Source organism: Cebus imitator, unplaced genomic scaffold (genome assembly GCF_001604975.1).
Source record: "Cebus imitator isolate Cc_AM_T3 unplaced genomic scaffold, Cebus_imitator-1.0 Scaffold143, whole genome shotgun sequence".
In the NCBI taxonomy this organism is placed as follows: domain Eukaryota; kingdom Metazoa; phylum Chordata; class Mammalia; order Primates; family Cebidae; genus Cebus; species Cebus imitator.
In genome coordinates, this window is record NW_016107458.1 from 4033551 (window position 1) to 4052246 (window position 18696).

At 41.5% G+C, this 18696-nt stretch overlaps 2 long non-coding RNA genes across 2 annotated transcripts in view; both read left to right on the top strand.

The window, feature by feature from the left end:
• Positions 1–10514, top strand: part of LOC119473261 — a 13951-nt gene extending 3437 nt beyond the window's left edge. Inside the window, exons 2-3 of the long non-coding RNA XR_005202461.1 lie at positions 2835–2844; positions 10505–10514. This is a non-coding gene — a long non-coding RNA (uncharacterized LOC119473261). The remainder of the gene's footprint in view (positions 1–2834; positions 2845–10504) is intronic.
• Positions 1–18696, top strand: part of LOC108313821 — a 188167-nt gene that overhangs the window by 72725 nt on the left and 96746 nt on the right. The gene's annotated exons all lie outside the window — the stretch shown is intronic.

Below are 18696 nucleotides of genomic sequence, written 5' to 3' on the forward strand. Positions count from 1 at the left end.
TAGCTGGGACTACAGGCATGCGCCACCATGCCCAGCTAATTCTTTTGTATTTTTAGTAGAGACGGGGTTTCACCATCTTGGCCAGGATGGTCTCGATCTCTTGACGTGGTGATCTGCCTGCCTTGGCCTCCCAAAGTGCTGGGATTACAGGCTTGAGCCACTGCACCCGGCCCCATCAGAATTCTTATACAGGAACCAGTCCCACGGTCTGTAGCCTTTTTATCCAAACAACTTAATCTCGCAGTCCTGGGCTGACCCTCATGCCTACATGCGGCACCAGCTGCCACCCTGTGATACTCTTAGAATTCCTCAAAATCACAGGCTATGCCCCACTTACCCTCTGTAGCTCCCACAACCTCCAAAGTTTAGTTACCTCTTCACATCTTACAAACATACTTTCCGCCCCTTGCCTCCTCCAACTCTATTCACTGTTCATTGAAACCCCGCAGTAACCATTGCTTTCGGTCCTAACTTCAACCCAGCCTCTCACTTAATACCTAACACAAACCCTGAACCCCATGAATGTATACAAGACCCCAGCCCCCCCAGAACACTTTCTCATCGTTTCAGTTTATACTTCCAGTTCTGTCTAAGCCAAGAACTTTTTTCCTCTGTGGTTCTTCTTCTTACATTTGCCTTCCTACCAACTGGAAAGGCACTTGTACGCTAGTTTTCCTTACTCCCGAAATTTAGTTTGCCAGCGGAGACGAAAGCCTCCCTGTTCCCCTTGTGGTCCCGACATGACACAAGTGGCTTATTCCATTAGCCCTTGTAGGGTTAGGAATTACTACTGCACTCGGCACAGGCATAGCAGACCTTACCACTTCAGTCGTCACCTTCCATAGCCTCTCTGATGATTTCTCTGCTAGCTTTGCAGAATTAACTCAATCACGATCCCTTCTTCAAGCTCAAGTAAATTCCCTAGCTGCAGTTGTCCTCCAAAACCACAGAGGTCTTGATTTACTGACTGCTGAAAGAAGAGGTCTTTGCCTATTCCTAAATGAAGAATGTTGTTTTTATGTAAACCAGTCTGGCCTTGTATATGATGACACCAATAAATTAAAAGAGCCCAAAAGCTTGCTAATCAAGCAAATGGTTATTCTGGACTGCACTGGACTGGCTGGACACCATCTAACTGGGAGTCATGGTTTCTTCTAATCCTTAGTCCTCTGATACCTATCTTTCTCCTTCTCTTATTTGGACTCTGTGTTTTCTGATTAATCTCTCAATTCCTACAAAATCGTATATAAGCCATAACCCCTCCGTCAATATGACAAATGCTTCTTCTAACAACCCCACAATATCACCCCATTGCCCCAAGATCTCCCAGCAGTCTAAATTCTTTCTCATTTTCAGGTTTCCATGCCACTCCCAATCCTGCTCGAAGAAGCCCTGAGAAACATTGCCCCATCACCCCTCTGTGCCAGCCTTCCTAATATTCCACTGCCCTCCACTCTTCGTTACTTTTTTCTTTATATTACTAATATAAAAAGACAGGTATGTAAGGTCTTTCAGGTTGACTGCACCATGAACAGCATGGTAACCTCTGTGACCTGCACATACAACCAGATGAGTTTCTGGAAAAAACGATCAACCCCTGTGGCACCTAAGTAACTTGAGACATTCTTCTATTGTTTCTTATTCCAGCCTCAATTCATAAGGCCATTGAACTTTGCAACTGACCTTGGTGAACCTTGTGACTCCAGACCCTAAGACCCCCTCCCAGCTTGCAAAAAACTGCCCTAAACTGTAACTTCTGTAACTTTCCACTGCTTACCCCAAACCTATAAAACCAACTCCTATTCCACCATCCTCCACTGACTCTCTTTTTGGACTCATCCTGCCTGCACCCAGGTGAATAAACAGCCACGTTACTCACATAAAGCCTGTTTAGGGGGTCTCTTCATTCAGAGCATGTGTTTTAACAATATCGAAGCCTTCCGTTTTGTAGTTTTTCCTCTTGTTTTCTCTCAGGAGGATTACATACTGAATATTTTGGAACACGGTGCTCCCTGGACAACATATGGAGGGATTCATACAGCATGTAACATTGGTTTGCACATTTTCAAAACTTCGTAGAAATGTTATCATGCTGAAAATACTCTACCACTTGGCACATGCATTAGAGCTTTCCTTCAAAGGATCTAGTAAGCAAAATACATTCAAAATGATGGCTGAGAGTTAGTGAAAGGCAGAATGAAAAGAATCTTCTGAAAGCAAAAAAGCAGAGATGGATAGAGGCAGAGGGAGGAACACAGAAAAGCGGAGAGGAAACTGAAAGGTGAAATTTATCCAACAGTGGGTTCATTCATTAGGAATGGCTCCTCATTCGGCTACAATTTTTACAGGGCAGTTTATTGGTCTCCTATCCTCTGGCCAGACTGACAGCACAAGAATAGGGTAATCTTTTTTTTCTTTTGAGATGGGGTCTTGCTCTTGTTGCACAGGCTGGAGTGCAGTGGCACAATCTTGGCTCACTGCAACCTCTGCCTCTCGGGTTCAAGCAATTCTCCTGCTTCAGCCTCCCCAGTAGTTGGGACTACAGGAGGGCTCCACCACACCCAGTTAATTTTTGTGTTTTTAATAGAGATGGGGTTTCACTGCGTTTGCCAGGCTGGTCTTGAACTCCTGACCTAAGGTGATCCACCCGCCTTGGCCTCCCAAAGTGCTGGGATTACAGGCATGTATCATTGCACCAGGCCAGAATAAGGCTATCTTTAGGACTCTTTTAACTTAGAATATTACAAAACAAGAGGGTTGAAAAGGGCTGAACCTGCAGCATGTAATCTATAATTAGCTTAAGCATCAGTAAGAATGCTAAAAATCAGTACAAGTATACCCAACGTGGTAGCAAGATAGCTCCCCTCCTGGGACAGCACCGCTAAAGCTTTCAATCTGCGCTAGAGGAGGGTCTCTGTTCTGGTTTTGAGGTCACACTCCTGAATGTGACTTGTCTACTTCTATGGTTCTTTCTGGGCATGTCCCATTTTGGTCAGCCCAGCCACTTTCTGGCATTATCTGCCAGGTAATTAATGGATATATCAATTACAGAAAAATCTGTCTGTCTCCTTGTCTGGATGTACTTAAAATTCAGCATGTAAAGAACAGAGACGTTCTGCTCCAACTAAGTGAAGGCTGTCAACTGCACGTCTAGTGCTTTAGCTATTTCTGTTTCTAGTCGTCATTTTCCAAATCTGCAAAATGCAGAAACATTTGAGATACAAGCCCTCCTCCAAAGCATGCCCATTCTACAAATTGCCTTCTGCTGGCCACCGCCCTTCAGCACAGCACTGCGGTTCTCCTGCCTGGGACGGGGTCTTATTCCTTTCCTTGTCACTGGCTGTTCCAGGTATGTGGTAAAAGGGTCCTCCTGGAACATCCAGGGCATGGAACATTTTCCCCATTACTGAGATCACTGATTGAGAGCAGCAACTAGACTGAATCCCCTCCCCTGGTCCCCAACCCAAGCAACTGTCTGAATGTTAGAATAGGCACAGGGGTTGTTAAAGTTGAGAAAGACTTACTTTTCATAAACAGTACATGTTTTCTAAGGAGAGGTTTATTTAATGAAGTCTTTTTTTTTTCCCTGAGTCTTTGGTAGATTTGAATTGTAAAATAGATCTGGAGCTGTTTTGAGGGGAAGGATAGGGCTGGAGTGGAGAGAGCAGAATTCCTCTACCTGGAGAAGTCCAGTATCTGGGAATAGGAGGTATGGTAAGGCCACAGAAATATCCCCAAATATCCCCTAGGTAGAGCGGCCTAAGACAGAGAGACCCAATATTCCATTTAATATAATTTGTGTTATAGTATTACCTTCACACTATTTCCAAACACACACTCTCACATCTGCTTCCAACAAATCTTTAATACAGTTCCCTGAACACTCAATATCTTTGAGTAAAGACGTAGAGAAAGTAGCTGAATTTCCTCTCTGAGACACGGATGTTGCAGAGGAAGAAGAGATAGTCCATGCACTGCGCCAATTCAACCAAAGCAGAAGCTGGAGACAGAGACGACAATGAGAATGAAGCCTCCACCTCCCCTCTATCCACCTGGACGTTCCGCCAAAATCATCTCAAGAGGTTAGGAATTCCACGAAATGTGGAACAGGGCTTTGGGCCCATTGTAAAGGACAAGAAGGACCGCAGCTGATGGTTCCCAAAGACCTCTCTTCCGCACTGACCCAGGGTCCAATTGCCCGCACAGTTTCTCCTCCTAGATGTCTAATAAGTAACTCCTATTTAAAATGGCCAAAAACCAAACTCGGCTCCACCCACTAAACACGCTTCCCCCTCAGTCTGTCCCATCTCAGTTATCAGCCCCATATCCACAGAGTTGCTCAAGCCCCAAATCAATGAGTCAGGCTTGATTCCGCTTTCTCTCATTTTCTCTATCCAGGAGAGGAGCAGGCCTTGTCACCCCTCCTCCAAGACACATCCCAAGTTGATATTTCTCACCTTCTCTGCACATCTCCATTGGTTCCACCCAACAAGTCTCAGCCACCATTCCTCAACCGGACTCCCAGTTTTGTTCAACTGGTTACAGCAAAAAACCTCCCTAACCAGTTGCCCTGTCTTTCCTCTGGTCCCCAGTGGCCTTTTCACTACACGGTAGTAGCAGCCAGAAAGGGGTGTATCTGTGGATAAATCAGACCATATTGCTCCACCATTTACAATCATCCATGGCTTCCCATTACAATCCAAACTCCTCTCTGTGACCTAGGGGGCCCCATGTGACTGGGCCCTGTTTACCACTCTGACTCTTTCTTCCTCCATTCAAAGGGTGTCATCCACTCTGGGACCTTTCTTCCCACATACATACAAAGCTTCTTGCCTCAGAGGCTCTGTACATGCTATTTTTCTGCATGGAATGCTTTTCCCTTAAATTTTCACCTGTCTGCCCCAACCCCTAAACTTCTAGCCCCTACTCACTCTCTACCCTTTATCTTGTTTTGTTTTCCTTTAATACTTGTTGCTTGATTACATAATTTTCACCTTCCTGTCCTCATTAGAATGTAAGCTCAGGCCAGCTGCAGTAGCTTGCACCTAGAATCCCAGCACTGTGGGAGGCAAAGGCAGGAGGACTGCTTGAGCCCAGGAGTTTGGGACCTGCTTGGGCAATATAGCAAGACACTGTCTCTCCAAAAAGAAAAATGTTTTAAATTAGCCAGCGTATTAGTCCATTTTCACGCTGCTGAAAAGACACACCCGAGACTAGGAATAAAAAGAGGTTTGATTGGACTTACAGTTCTACATGGCTGGGGAGGCCTGAGAATCATGGCGGGAGGCAAAGGGCACTTCTTAAATGGCAGCGGCAAGAGACAATGAGGAAGAAGCAAAAGCAGAAATACCTGATAAATCCATCAGATCTCATGAGACTTACTATCACGACAATAGCATAGGCAAGACTGGTCCCCATGATTCAATTACCTCCACCTGGGTCCCTCCCACAACATGTGGGAATTCTGGGAGATACAATTCAAGTTGAGATTTGGGTGAAGACACAGCCAAACCCTATCAGCCTGGCATGGTGGCGTGTGCCTGTAGTCCCAGCTACCTGGGAGGTTGAGGTGGGAGGATTGCTTGAGTCCAAGAATTTGAGGCAGCAGTGAGCTGAGATGGCACCACTGCCCTCCAGCCTGGTCGACGGAGTGAGACCATGACTTAAAAAAAAAAAAAAAAAAAGGAAGTTCGGTGAAGGGAGAGCTGTTTTACCCCCAGCTCCTGGAACAGTACCGGCAGAGAAAAATGCTCAATACAAATTTATGCAATGAATACATCGGAGATTCTCTTGTTTCCTGCTTGCCCTCTGTCAGAGGCCACCCCCAATTGTGGCACCTGGTAAAAGCCTCACTCATTCGATTTTTGTCATTTAACTCCTTCCTGGAAGTCAGGTAAAACCAACCACTTATATGTGTAGATACTCTTTTCCAATTTTAGTTTGGGGGTTCCCCTGGAGGAAGCAGAGGCCCTAGAAAAATTCACACAGGGGTAAAGTTTTATTTTTTCAGAGTATCCAGCTTTACCCCTTGGCATTTTCATTTTCTTCATAGACATTTTTCCAAGGGGTTTTAGAATCTTTTTGTTTCATTTAAAAAATTCACTTTTTCACTTATCTATTCAATGTTGCTGACTGAGTTCTGACCACTGACAAAAATAACCATTGTGTGTGTGTGTGTGTGTGTGTGTGTGTGTGTGTGTGTGTGTGTATGCGTGATGTGCATGTGTAAATAGCAGCTGATGAGGGCCTTGAATTGTTCCAAGGTGCTAGAAAATACCTGTGTTCTGATAGCCCGTAATGCACATGCATGGGCCAGCCAATTGTAGTGACAGCTCTTTAATGAAGAAATGTCATACACATTAATACAGAATTTGCATTTCCTCTTAGTACCTGTAGGTGCCTAGTTCAATAGTTTCTGTGGTTGAAATGCTAAAATGTACAACTGGAATGCTGTTGAACTCTAAATGGCTAAATCCATGTATACCTGTATGTTGTTTTATTTACACACACACATGCATATATGCGTGTGTATATTATATTTAATATAACTTATTCTATATATTTCTCTATATAGAAATTCTATATATTTATAAATATTTCTATATTCTGTCTACATAATTTATTCTATCTATCTATATCTATCTATATAGATAGATATAGATACATAAAATAAATTAAGCCATAATGTCCCTGGGCCCAACTAAAGTATTCTTTGTTCTCCTGTTAGGCCAGAAAGGTGTTTATTATGTTGAGGGAAGTTCTTGCACTCACAACCCTAAGCGATTCCCCAGCATAGCTTAGAGGCGATGTTTCTGCCAGAACAAGCCCCGAGTCATTCTCCGCTTCTCTCCTGAGATCTGGAGAGTACAAGGGTGCCCACACCTCTCCCTCCACCAGGCCAGGGCGATTAGGAAAGAGTCAGAGGCGAAGAAGAAAAGGAGAAGAAGAGAAACTGGTGAGAGGAAAAAGGGTCAACATGCTCAATTCTTTCCTCCTCTGATTACAGCCAGAGGAAGACAGCCTGAGGGCCCCTTAGCTGACTCTTTTGAAGGTCTGGCAAGGATATAATGCATTTCATTTAGCTGTGCTTCTATTACTTTGAATGCTTGGTTTTTCTAAGGGAAAAGTAATTGGGGAAGGAATGATAAGGAAGAAAATTTTCTTGCTTTTATTCTATTTATAAATAGAATACAAGAGGGACATGGAAATAGCATGAAAGAGTCACAGTTTTCTTGCAATCACTAATATCCTACACTAATGTATCTGGGTGGCAGAGCAGATGGAGCCATAATGGTTCCATGATTCCATGGACTGAATCATGTTCCCCCAAGATTCATATGTTAAAGCTGTACCTTCAGTGTGATGGTATTAGGATGTGGAGCCTTTCCAAGGTAATTAGGTCCTGAGAGTGGAGTCCCCATGATGGAATCAGTGCCTTCTGAGGAGAGATCGCTTTCTGTCCACTACGTGAGGACACAGCAAGAAGACAGGTTTCTGCAAGCCAGGAAGAAAGCCCTCACCAGGATTCCATTAGTACCTTCATTTTGGGCCTTTTAGCCTCCAGAACTGTAGGAAATACATGTTTGCTGTTGAAGCTACCTGGGCTATGCTATTTTGTGATAGCTGCCAAGCTAAGAGAGTGTTTTACATAATCAATTAAGCAGATATTTCCTGAGCATCACTAGCACTCTGGGTACTGTTCTGAAGTTAAGTATAAAGCAGTGATATATCAGGTGAGGTTCTGCTTTCATGGGACTTCCATTTGAGTGGGAAAATACACCACAGACCATAGACAACTAAACAGACAAGTAAATATTAGATAGTGATAAGAGCCACAAACAAAACACAACAGAGTCATGCCATGTGGAGTAACTGAAGGGGCTCAGGTCATCAAAGGAGACTTTACAGGGAGAGAACATTTGAGCTGAATGACAAGGAAGAGCTGAATAGGAGACAATCTGGTGGAAAACATTCCAGGCACTGGGAGCCATACATCATGTCTATGTAAGACCAACAGTGACTTCTGAGTTAGGTCAAGCAAAGAATGAAGTGGACTTGAGACAGGCTTGAGTGTTAATATCCAAAAGTGAAAGCCAAAGATGCACAGCAAGAAATTCATATAAGAAGCTTCAGGTTTTGAATACCAATGATATAACCATGGTTTCCGAGTGACCTCCTATTCCACAAAAATCCTCACCTTGTATTTCCTGTATTATCACCATCTGCCATCCTCACAACATGCACTATCCAAATATCATCATGAGGCTGGATGCAGTGGCTCACACCTGTAATCGTGGCACTTTTGAAGGCCAAGCAAGTGGATCATTTGAGGTCAGGAGTTCGAGATCAGCCAGGCCAACATGGTGAAACTCTGTCTCTACTAAAAATACAAAAGTTAGCTGGGCAGTATTGGCACATACCTGTAATCCCGGCTACTCGGGAGGCTGAGGCAGGAAAATTGCTTGAGCCTGGGAGGCGGATGTTGCAGTGAGCCGAGATCGTGCCACTACCCTCTAGTCTAGGCAGCAGAGTGAGACCCTGTCTCAAAAAAGAAAACAACAATAACAAAACAAATATCATCATGAGGTTAACAACATTACCATCTGCCTCCAATTAATTTTTGTTAATTTTTAAAATTAACATATTTGTGAGGTCCATTTGTTACAATTGATGAACCAACCCATATTGATACATTATTATTAATTGAAGTCCACACTATTCAGTTTTTCTTCTCTTTTTTTGGAGTGAAACCCTATCTTACTTTGGTGCCCAGACTGGGGTGCAAGTGGCTTGATGAGGGCTCACTGTAGCCTTGACCTCCCAGGCTCAAGTGGTCCTCCCACCTCAGCACTTCCTTCCCCGCTGCCCTCTCCCCCCCTAAATAGCTGGGACTATAGGCACATACCACCACACCTAATTTTTAAAAATTTTTTGTACAGATAGGGGTCTCACTATGTTGCCCAGGCTCTATTCAATTTCGAATGCCCTTTTCCTGTTAAGACCCCATCCAGGATACCACACTGCAATTACTCATGTTTCCTTAGGCTACTTTTGGCTATCACAGTTTCCTAGACTTTCCCTGTTTCTGCTACCCTTGACAGTTTTGAGCAGGGACTGATCAGGCAATTTGTAGAATGTCCCTCACTTGGGATTTATCCGATGTTTTTCTCGAGATGGGACAGCGGTCATGGGTTATTGGGAGAGAGACCACAGAGGTAAACTACCACTCTTATCCCGTCATGTAACAGTGCATGCTGCCGCCATGACTTGTCCCTGCTGATGCTGACCCTCATCTCCTGTCTGAGGTTCCAAGTGATTTTTGATTCTTCATTCTCCCATCCCTGGAACCTATCATTCATCAGGCCTCACCTAATATATCTCTCAGGGTTCTCTCCCAGAACCCACTCCTCATCAGCGTTATCTCCACAGTCTCGAGTCTAAGTTCCCAGTGTGTTCTCTGCATCCTCCGCCACATGATCAAAGCTCTAATCACAGCCTTTCTCTGGCTACATAATCCCACTTAGGAATAAAAGCTTTGTGTTAGTTAAGTTAAAGTCCAGGCTTTTCAGCATTGCTTTGGGGTCTTTTTGTCAATCTGAAAGAAAGCTACTTTCCAGTTTGGACTCCTGCTCTGAGACCTGGGTACCGTACCAGCACACCTCCGTCACACCCTCTGCTCATTCCGTCACGCTGTGGTGGTTACTGTTTATTAAGCCTCTGTCCTATGCCAGGGAGCTTTCTGGTCCCAGGAACACAAAGCTTCTAAGAAAGGGTTCCCTACACTCAAGGAATAAGGTGTAGTTGTAATGACAGGCATGGTAAATGGATAATCCCAAGGTTGTTAGGTAGATGCGAGGCATTTATGTGGTGACTACAAATTTTAACGGGAGCCTAGTTGCCAAAGCCCTTCACTGTGGCCCAGTACTTAGGCGAGATTACACTAAGAAAATGGAATCTGAGCAACGACTTCAAGGAAGAAACAAGTTCACCAAGCAGACAAGAAGCCAAGAGAAGTTCTGGGCACGGGGCACAGCACGCACTAAGGCATGGCCACTCAGCAATTTAATGTGGAGGTATTTGCACAAGATGAGTAAGAGCTAAACTGTGATGAAACAAGCTAAGGAACTTGAATTTTAGCCCACAATTAAAGCACAGTGTTTTCAAGCTGTAGGTCTTGAAATCAATTTAGTGAATCCCTGACTATGATTATTTAAAAATGAAATAGAGGAGAAAAATTTGTTTTGTGCAAATGTCATATTCATTACTGTACCATAATGTCTTTATGTCTTGTTTGCAGTGTAAACTATACTTCTTACTGGAAATCACCTTTACATAAAACATTGCTATATGGACGTTTTGTAAGGATATATAGCAGGAATGTATTCTCAAACAGTATTTCTCAAACTTACAGATCCCGACCAGGCGCGGTGGCTCATACCTGTAATCCTAGCACTTTGGAAAGCCAAGGAAGGCAGATTGCTTGAGCCCAGGAGTTTGATACCAGTTTGGGCAACATGGTGAAACCCCATCTCTACAAAAAAAAATTTTTTTTTAATTAGCTGGGCATGGTGGCATGTGCCTGTAGTCCCAGCTACTCGGGAGGCTGAGGTAAGAGTTGCTTGAGCCCAGGAGGTCAGGGCTGCAATGAGCCCTGATTGTGCCACTGCACTCCAGCCTGGATGACAGAGTGAAATCCTGTCTGAAAAAAAAAAAAAAAATTCTTGGCCCTAATCCAGACTTACAGATTCAGAATTTCTGGGGGAGGACTGGTAATTCTGCATTTGTAATCAATACCCCAGGTGCTTCTTATGAAAGCTTTGGAACACTGATACTTTAAGAGAATAATAGAAAAAAAGATCAGAATACGAAGAAACTGGATACAGAAAGAGCAGTTGGAAGAAGACACTTGCTATTACCCGAGAGATGGCAAAGCTTGAACCAAGGCGACAGCAGTGGGGGAAGGAGGAGGGGCAGGGCCTTGAAGAGGCAGACTGTCAGAGGGCGAGCTGCAGGCCAGCTCCCAGGCCTCTAAGGACTGGATCTTGAACACTCTCATAAACGTTGGGAATATGAGAGATGGAATAGGTTGCTGGGAAAGATAATGAGCTCAGTTTTGGAACACATTGACTTTGGAGTGAAATCCATAATGAAGAGCAGACATTTGGACAGGCTGTTCTGGAACTCAGGATAGAGGTCAGGGCTGGCGATGAGGATTTCTGAATCATCTGAATCACCAATGTATAGGTTGGAGCTACAGTGAAATTCCTCCAGGAAGCAGGTGGAGTCTGAAGGGCCAAGAATATGTGGAGGCCTTCAGCACTGCCGCCCCTCCTCAGCAACCTTCAGCCTCATCTTTCTCCTCTGTGCCCTTCCCCCAAACTCTTTTTCTACCTCACACAATCTTATCAAAGGCCATCTCCCTAACTGCTACCACCCTAGATGGAATTGACCTCTGCACCGTGGGATGGTAACTCTTTGTACTCCTTTTATCACATCTGCACTCATTTTAGATTAGGGCTAGTGTCGTCTCGTTTTCTTTTTCACCTGTTAGAAGCAGAAGCATGTCTGGATTGCCAGCACCCAGCACTAAGTTGGTGTCTAGTACATGTCTGTGATCTTGTGGTTAAGATTTAAGGATGATTCATTAATTTGGGCTTACAATTCTAATGTCTAAAGTGTAAATGAATCTACTCAAACAACAGCTGCCAAGCTATAATAAATTATTGCTGATGGCATTTCTCGACACAGTACCATCTGGTCTTTGTCTTCCAATTTCTAGTTCAAGGTTCTTACATTTTATTTTAACAACAGCTACACAAATTTATCTTTTTCATATCACTGCATGGCACAGAAAGGGCATACGTTAAAGTCACGGGTGGTAGAATAAGGTTCGCTACATCTTAATAGCTAAGATATTCTGGAACAAATTACTTATGTATTCTTTGATCAGAAAGTAAATACTTTATACAACCCAAAACTTAGGCATTTAATATTTAAAAACATTTTATTATAATTTAAAACATATAATAATAGAAAGAATAATAATAAACCTCCAAATACCCATTACCCAACTTCAATAATTGTCAACTCAGAGTCAATTCTGTTTTATCTTTACCTCCTACTCCATTGCATATTATTTTGAAGCAAATGCCAGAGAACATACCCTATCAGTAAGAGTTTTTTTTAAACCATATTATCGCACCTAAAAATTAATAATAATCTCTTAACATCATTAATATCAAGTCATTGTTCAAATGACCAATTTTCTCATAACTGCAATTTCTTTTACAGTTTAAAAAAATTAAGATCCAAATAAGGTCCACGTGTTGCAATTTGTCAATATGCCTTTTAAATCTCTTTTAATCTATAGGTTTCCCCCTGAACCCCTCTTTATTTGATGAAATCAGGTCATTTGTTCTGTAGAGTTTCTCATAGTCTAGTTTTTTTGCTGTCTGCATTTCCCCAGCGTAGTGTAACATGTTCCTCTGTCCCCTGTATTTTCTGAAGTTGATATTTGGAACAAGAAACTTGGTAAGATTTGAATTTGCTTTTTTGGCAAGACTTCTTCATGAATGGGTGTATCCTTCCTTCATCAGTAGGTCCATATTGTTTGGTTGTCTGTATTCTTGTTATGTTAGCAATCATTTCTCCTTAAGGCCTAGACCCATTTGTTCTTTAGAGGCTCTAGAAGGGGGCTCTAATTCTATCATTCCTTTGTTGTTTAGTGGTTGAATTCATTCTTTAAAGCAGAACTTCACCTCATATACTATTTAGTTACTCGGGGATAAAGTTCATATAAGAAAGGCAGGAAAAAATGGTAGAATTTATTTACCAGTTATCAATTCAATAATGAGTTGCCTCCCAATCATCTTCTAAACATGACCAGTTTTTTGAGCATTATAATGGACTCATAGATTTAAACATATTTGAGGTGTTTCAATCTATTGCTGGTATTATCCCTATTGATGCCAAAATTGTGACACCTTTGGTCACTGGGAGCCTCTTTAAGTTGGTTCTGCTGTCCTTTAAGGAATGACCCTGTAGCCTTCAATAGCTTCCTCACTATCTGTATGAAAAGGTGCTTCAGGGTTCCCTTGTTCATTTCCTGCCCTAGACCTTTACTCAGCCATGTCTTCAAGGAGCTTGGCTCTTTCACATGGGGAATGGTATTTCAGGACATCAATCAGGGATTTGGGGGTGCTCATTGCACCTGGATTGGCTAGAGACCAACTTTACATTTTTGAATTTCTCATACATACTAGTGGCTAACAGTGCAGGTGCCAGAGGTAGACTGTCTGGGTTTGAATCACTGCTCTACCACGAATTAGGTATGTGACACTGCACCAGTTTACCAATTTATCTGTGCTTCAGTTTTCTCAATTGTGAAAAGAGAATAGTAACAGTAGTTAAATTTGTATGATCCTGGTAAAGTTTAAATGAAGTAATTAACATAAAGTGCTTAGAATAGGTCCTGGCACATAGTGCTATATATATTCTTATTACCAGTCTCTTCCCAGGCTTGTCATTGTTGCCTGCTCACACTGTGGGTCATCTGATATGCAACATGGGCTTACATTTTATTCATATCGAGTGATATACTGATTTATTTTAGAGAAATAGTCTAAGTTACATCTGCAACATTTGTCCTACTAATCTGCTACTTTAAATGATGCAATACTCGCACATACTAGAACATTTCCTATAAAGGAATCCAAATTCAACAAAACTAATGGCATTCATAAGGTCACAAGCACCAGTCTACTTTCTGTTTTTTATTGCCTGGAAAAAGGCAAATTAGCAGAAGCCTGGCTAGGAGTCACCCACTACAGAGTTAAGGTCTTACTTTGCACTGGGGGCTTTGACAAGTCACATTCATCTTGTCTTTCCTAGTTGAACACAGGAAGCTGTTAGGGGTGGCATTCCCCAAGCCCTCCAGTTCCCTTTCTAATCAAACTGGTAGAACTACAAGACATATCCCAGATCACATAAATCTTAATGTTGGTTCTGTCTGGAAGCCCATTTATATTATGCAATCTTGATCTATTCAGCCATTTGCCATAACTTTCTTCAGGTTCGAGGAGTTAAGATCTCAGCATTGTTGCAACAGAAGACAGCAGCAGACCTCTGGGCTGTTTCTTTGGTGGTTCATTAGACCCCAACAGTCTCAAGGTACATCTTCTCTAAACCTAAAAACCCTAAAGAGCTCTAACAAGAACAGTCTCTAAAGTAGCTAAATCATAGTTTCGTTAAAGCAAAGGCATTTGTCTGCAATTTTATATATTTGCTTTACTGACATATAATTGTGCTATCATTGCAACAGCCATGCCAAGTTGTCTACAGCTCACTGGCTAGAAATTCTCAGCATGCACTAGAGTCCATTTTTGCTTAAACAAAAATTTACTCACTTGTTTTATTCTGTTATTTCTTTTTTCTCTTGACAGCACTCAGCATTTCTAAAAGTAGCTGTCGTTAGATTTCTTGACATTTAAAGCACTTTGGATTAAAATATAATTGTAATCATATATTTGTTAACAGGCAAGTATAAATAAATAGTAAATTCATAGAATAAAAACTATTCAGCCACTAAAATTATAAAATGCATTTTAAAATACTGACATAGAAACATGAGAGAAAAACAAGCTCCAAATAGTTTGGATAGTAGGATTATATTTTAGTAAAATAATAATTGTTTTACATGTTGGCATATACATAGAAAAAAATCTGAAGAAACTAGCTGTTAATAGAGATTATCTCCAGGGGTGAGATTATCATTGACTTTTCCTACATATTCCTATAGTCCCTGAATTTCTTATGAATATTTATTACTTTTCCAATCAGAAAACATTTACTTTTTTGAAAATCGATGTTGTTACAACTTGTTCAGAAAATTGAAATAATACATTATCCATTGTAATAATAATTTTAGTGAGATTTCTCATGGTAGTTTCTCAATCAAGTTCTATAATACTAATAAGTTTCTGTGAAAATTGAAGTTATTATTAATACAATAACTGGAGTACTGAAAAATAGTAAACTTAGTCTTTACAGATTCCAAAACAATTCAGTATGTATTTTTATATATATGTAAAACCAAAAGGAATTTAACACTTTGAAATCTTTAGAACAATCATCAGAGCACATTCATTCATTAAGCATGAATTTCTGCTACGTAGTCTGTGCCAGGCAATGTGCTATATATGCAAGTATGAGCTACACATTGATGAAAAAGATAAACCCGGTTTCTGTCTTCATCTGATGGCATCAAGCAGCCCTGTGCATATCCTGGAGCATAGGAATAATTAACTATAAGAATTGCTGCATGTGAATGAATAATAAGCAAATTAATTAATTTTTTACTGTTAAAGTGGATTTTTCAATTGATAAGAGCTAAGTGACTGGAAAGAATGTATATTTAATCAGCACATTCAAATTTCACAAAATCATTACTCACTGTATTACCTATGTTCACATATCTTGACACCTCCAAATCAAAAAGAAAAATGAAAGCTTATTATTAATATTCTTTTCTACTGATATTTCACTTTTAGATGTGACATCTGAAATCTAAGACATAAAAAAAGGCTTCTGCTTTTATTTTGAATCATAAGCCCATTTTTAAAAATCATCAACACCAAATTCCTTAAAGATGAGATATTCTTATTTCATAACTTTCCATCCAAATCATGTCTAAATCATTTTTCAGTTCTTTGGAGCAGATGATGATTAAGGGAAAAAAGGAAGGAAGGATCAAAATGTTCAGTGAAATGGAATTGAGTTTGTTTTTGCTGGACTGAAATCCCTTGAAGATGCTATATGAACTACTACTTTAGGCCAGCGGGTAGCAAACCTTTTCTGTGAAGGGGCCAGACAGTAAATCTTTTAGTTTTTTATGGACCATGGACCATGCTACCTTTGCCAAAATGGCTCAACTCTGCTGTTTTAGGGCAAAAACAGCCATAGACTACATATAAACAAAGGGACATAGCTGTGTTTCAATAAAACTTTATTTATGGACACTAAAAATGTTAATGTTATATAATTTTCACATGCCATTATTCTTTTCATTTTCTTTTTCAACCATTTAAAATGTAAAATTCATCCGTAGTTGGCAGACCTTACAAGAATCTGGTGGCTGGTTTGACTTCACACATGGCTAGTTGCCAGCCCCTGCTATAGGCCAGTGCATGCTGCTTGGGATCTGCAGCTTCTCTTTGGTCCTGATATTGAGGGGTAGGAGGTAAGAAAGGAGAATCCAAGAGTTTATAAAACAAAATTATAGTGTTGTTTTTCTAAAAACAATTCAAACCTCTTTATTAATCTAAGAACTTACTATCATGGCCCAGTGTGGTGGCTCACGCCTGTAATCCCAGCACTTTGGGAGGCCATGGTGGGTGGATCACCTGAGGTTGCGAGTTTGAGACCAGCCTGCCCAACATGGAGCAACCCTGTCTCTACAAAAAATACAAAATTTGTCAGGCATGGTGGCGTGAGCTTGTAATCCTAGCTACTCGGGAGGCTGAGGCAGGAGAATCACTTGAACCTGGGTGGCAGAGGTTGTGGTGAGCAGAGATAGGTGCCATTGCACTCCAGCCTGAGTGACGAGCAAAACTCCGTCTCAAAAGGATGGACCCAGAGAGCATTACGCTGAGTGAAATAAACCAGAAACAGAAAGATACTGTATGATCTCACTTACACATGGAAACGAAAAAAGTTGAACTCAGGGCAGAGAGTAGAACTATGGTTACCAGGGACTTGGGAAAGGGAAAAATGGGAAGGTGATGATTAAAGGGTACAAAGTTTCAGTTATGCAAGTCAAGTAAGTTCTGGAGGTCTATTATATAGCATAGTGCCTACAGCTAACAATACTGTATTGTACACTTAAAATCTGTATAAGAGAGTAGCTCTTATATTGAGGGTTCTTACCATACACACACAAAACTTAATAATAACAATAAAGGGGTTGGTAGAAGACTTCAGGAGGTGATGAATATACTTATGGTCTTGATGGTAGTGATGGTTTTACGGGTATATACTTACCCTCAAACTCATTGAGCTGTGTACTTTATTTCTATTTTTCTATGTTTCATAGAAGACTTCCATAGAGTTGTATACTTTAAATATGTGTAGCTTTTTTTTCTTTGAAACAGAGTCTCACTCTGTCATCCAGGGTGGAATGCAGTGGCGCAGTCTCAGCTCACTGCAACCTCCATCTCTGGGGTTCAAGTGATTCACCTGCCCCAGTCTCCCAAGTAGCTAGAATTACAGGCTTTTGCAACCATGTCCAGATAATTTTTGTATATGTAGTAGAGACGGGGTTTCACCATGTTGGCCAGGCTGGTCTCAAACTCCTGACCTCAGGTGATCCACCAACCTCAGCCTCCCAAAGTGCTGCAATTACAGGTGTGAGCCACTGCACCTGACCTATGTGTAGCTTTTTATATGTAAATTGTACCTCAATAAAGTGTTTTTGGTTCTTTTTATTTATTTTTTTGAGATGGAGTCTTGCTCTGTTGCCCAATCAGGAGTGCAATGGTACCATCTAGGCTCACAGCAACCTCTGCCTTCCAGGTTCAAGTGATTCTTGTGCCTCAGTCTCCCAAGTAGCTGGGATTACAGGTGCATGCCACCACACATGGCTAAGTTTTTAAATTTTTTTTATTTTTTATTTTTGCTAGGGACAGGGTTTCATCATGTTAGCCACGCTGGTCTTGAACTCCTGACCTCAAATGATCCACCCACCTTGGCCTCCCAAAGTGCTGGGATTACAGGCACAAGTCACCACCCCCAGCCTTTTTCTTCTTATTATTATTTTTGAGACAGTCTTGCTCTGTCGCCCAGGCTGGAGTACAAGGACGTGATCTCAGCTCACTGCAACCTCCTCCTCCTGGGTTCACAATTCTGGTGCTTCAGCTTCCTGAGTAGCTATAGGCACATGCCACCACACCCGGCTAATTTTTGTTTTTAATAGAGACAGGGTTTCACCATGTTGGCCAAGCTGGTCTCGAACTCCTGGCCTCATGTGATCCAACTGCTTCAGCCTCCCAAAGCACTGGGATTACAGGTGTGAGCCGCCATACCTGGCCTTGTTTTTATTTTTTAAAGGCAGTTCTGAATGAAGAGAGACATCCATTCCTTCTTATTTTTCTTGCTGGGCATTGGAAAATAATAATTTGTTAATAAAAGAAACTTCCCAGATTTAATACTGAGAATAGCATCTGTTTATTGTTTTGTTTTAGTTTTTTGTGATATATGTCTTTTGAGACAGAGTCACACTCTGTCGCCCAAGTTGGAGTGCAGTGATGCAATCTTGCCTCACTGCAGCCTCCACCTCCTGGGCTCAAGCGGTCTTCCCACCTCAGCCTCTCAACTAGCTGGGACTACAAAAGTATACCACCACACCAGGTTAATTTTTGTATTTTTTGTAGAGATGAGGTTTTGCCATGTTGCGCAGGCTGGTCTCAAACTCCTGAGCTGAAGCAATCCACCCACTATGTCCTCCCAAAATGCTGGGATTATAGGTGTGAGCCACCTGGCCCTGTTCATTGCTTTCATGAGCATTTCTTTGATTACTACTTATGTGAACTTTTTCATGTTCTTAGGCCTTTCATATTTCTTCCTTGTGAATTATTGCCTTCCACCCATTTTTTTCTATTGAGTTTTTTGTTGTTGTTGTTGTTTTTTTTTTTTTTTTTTTTT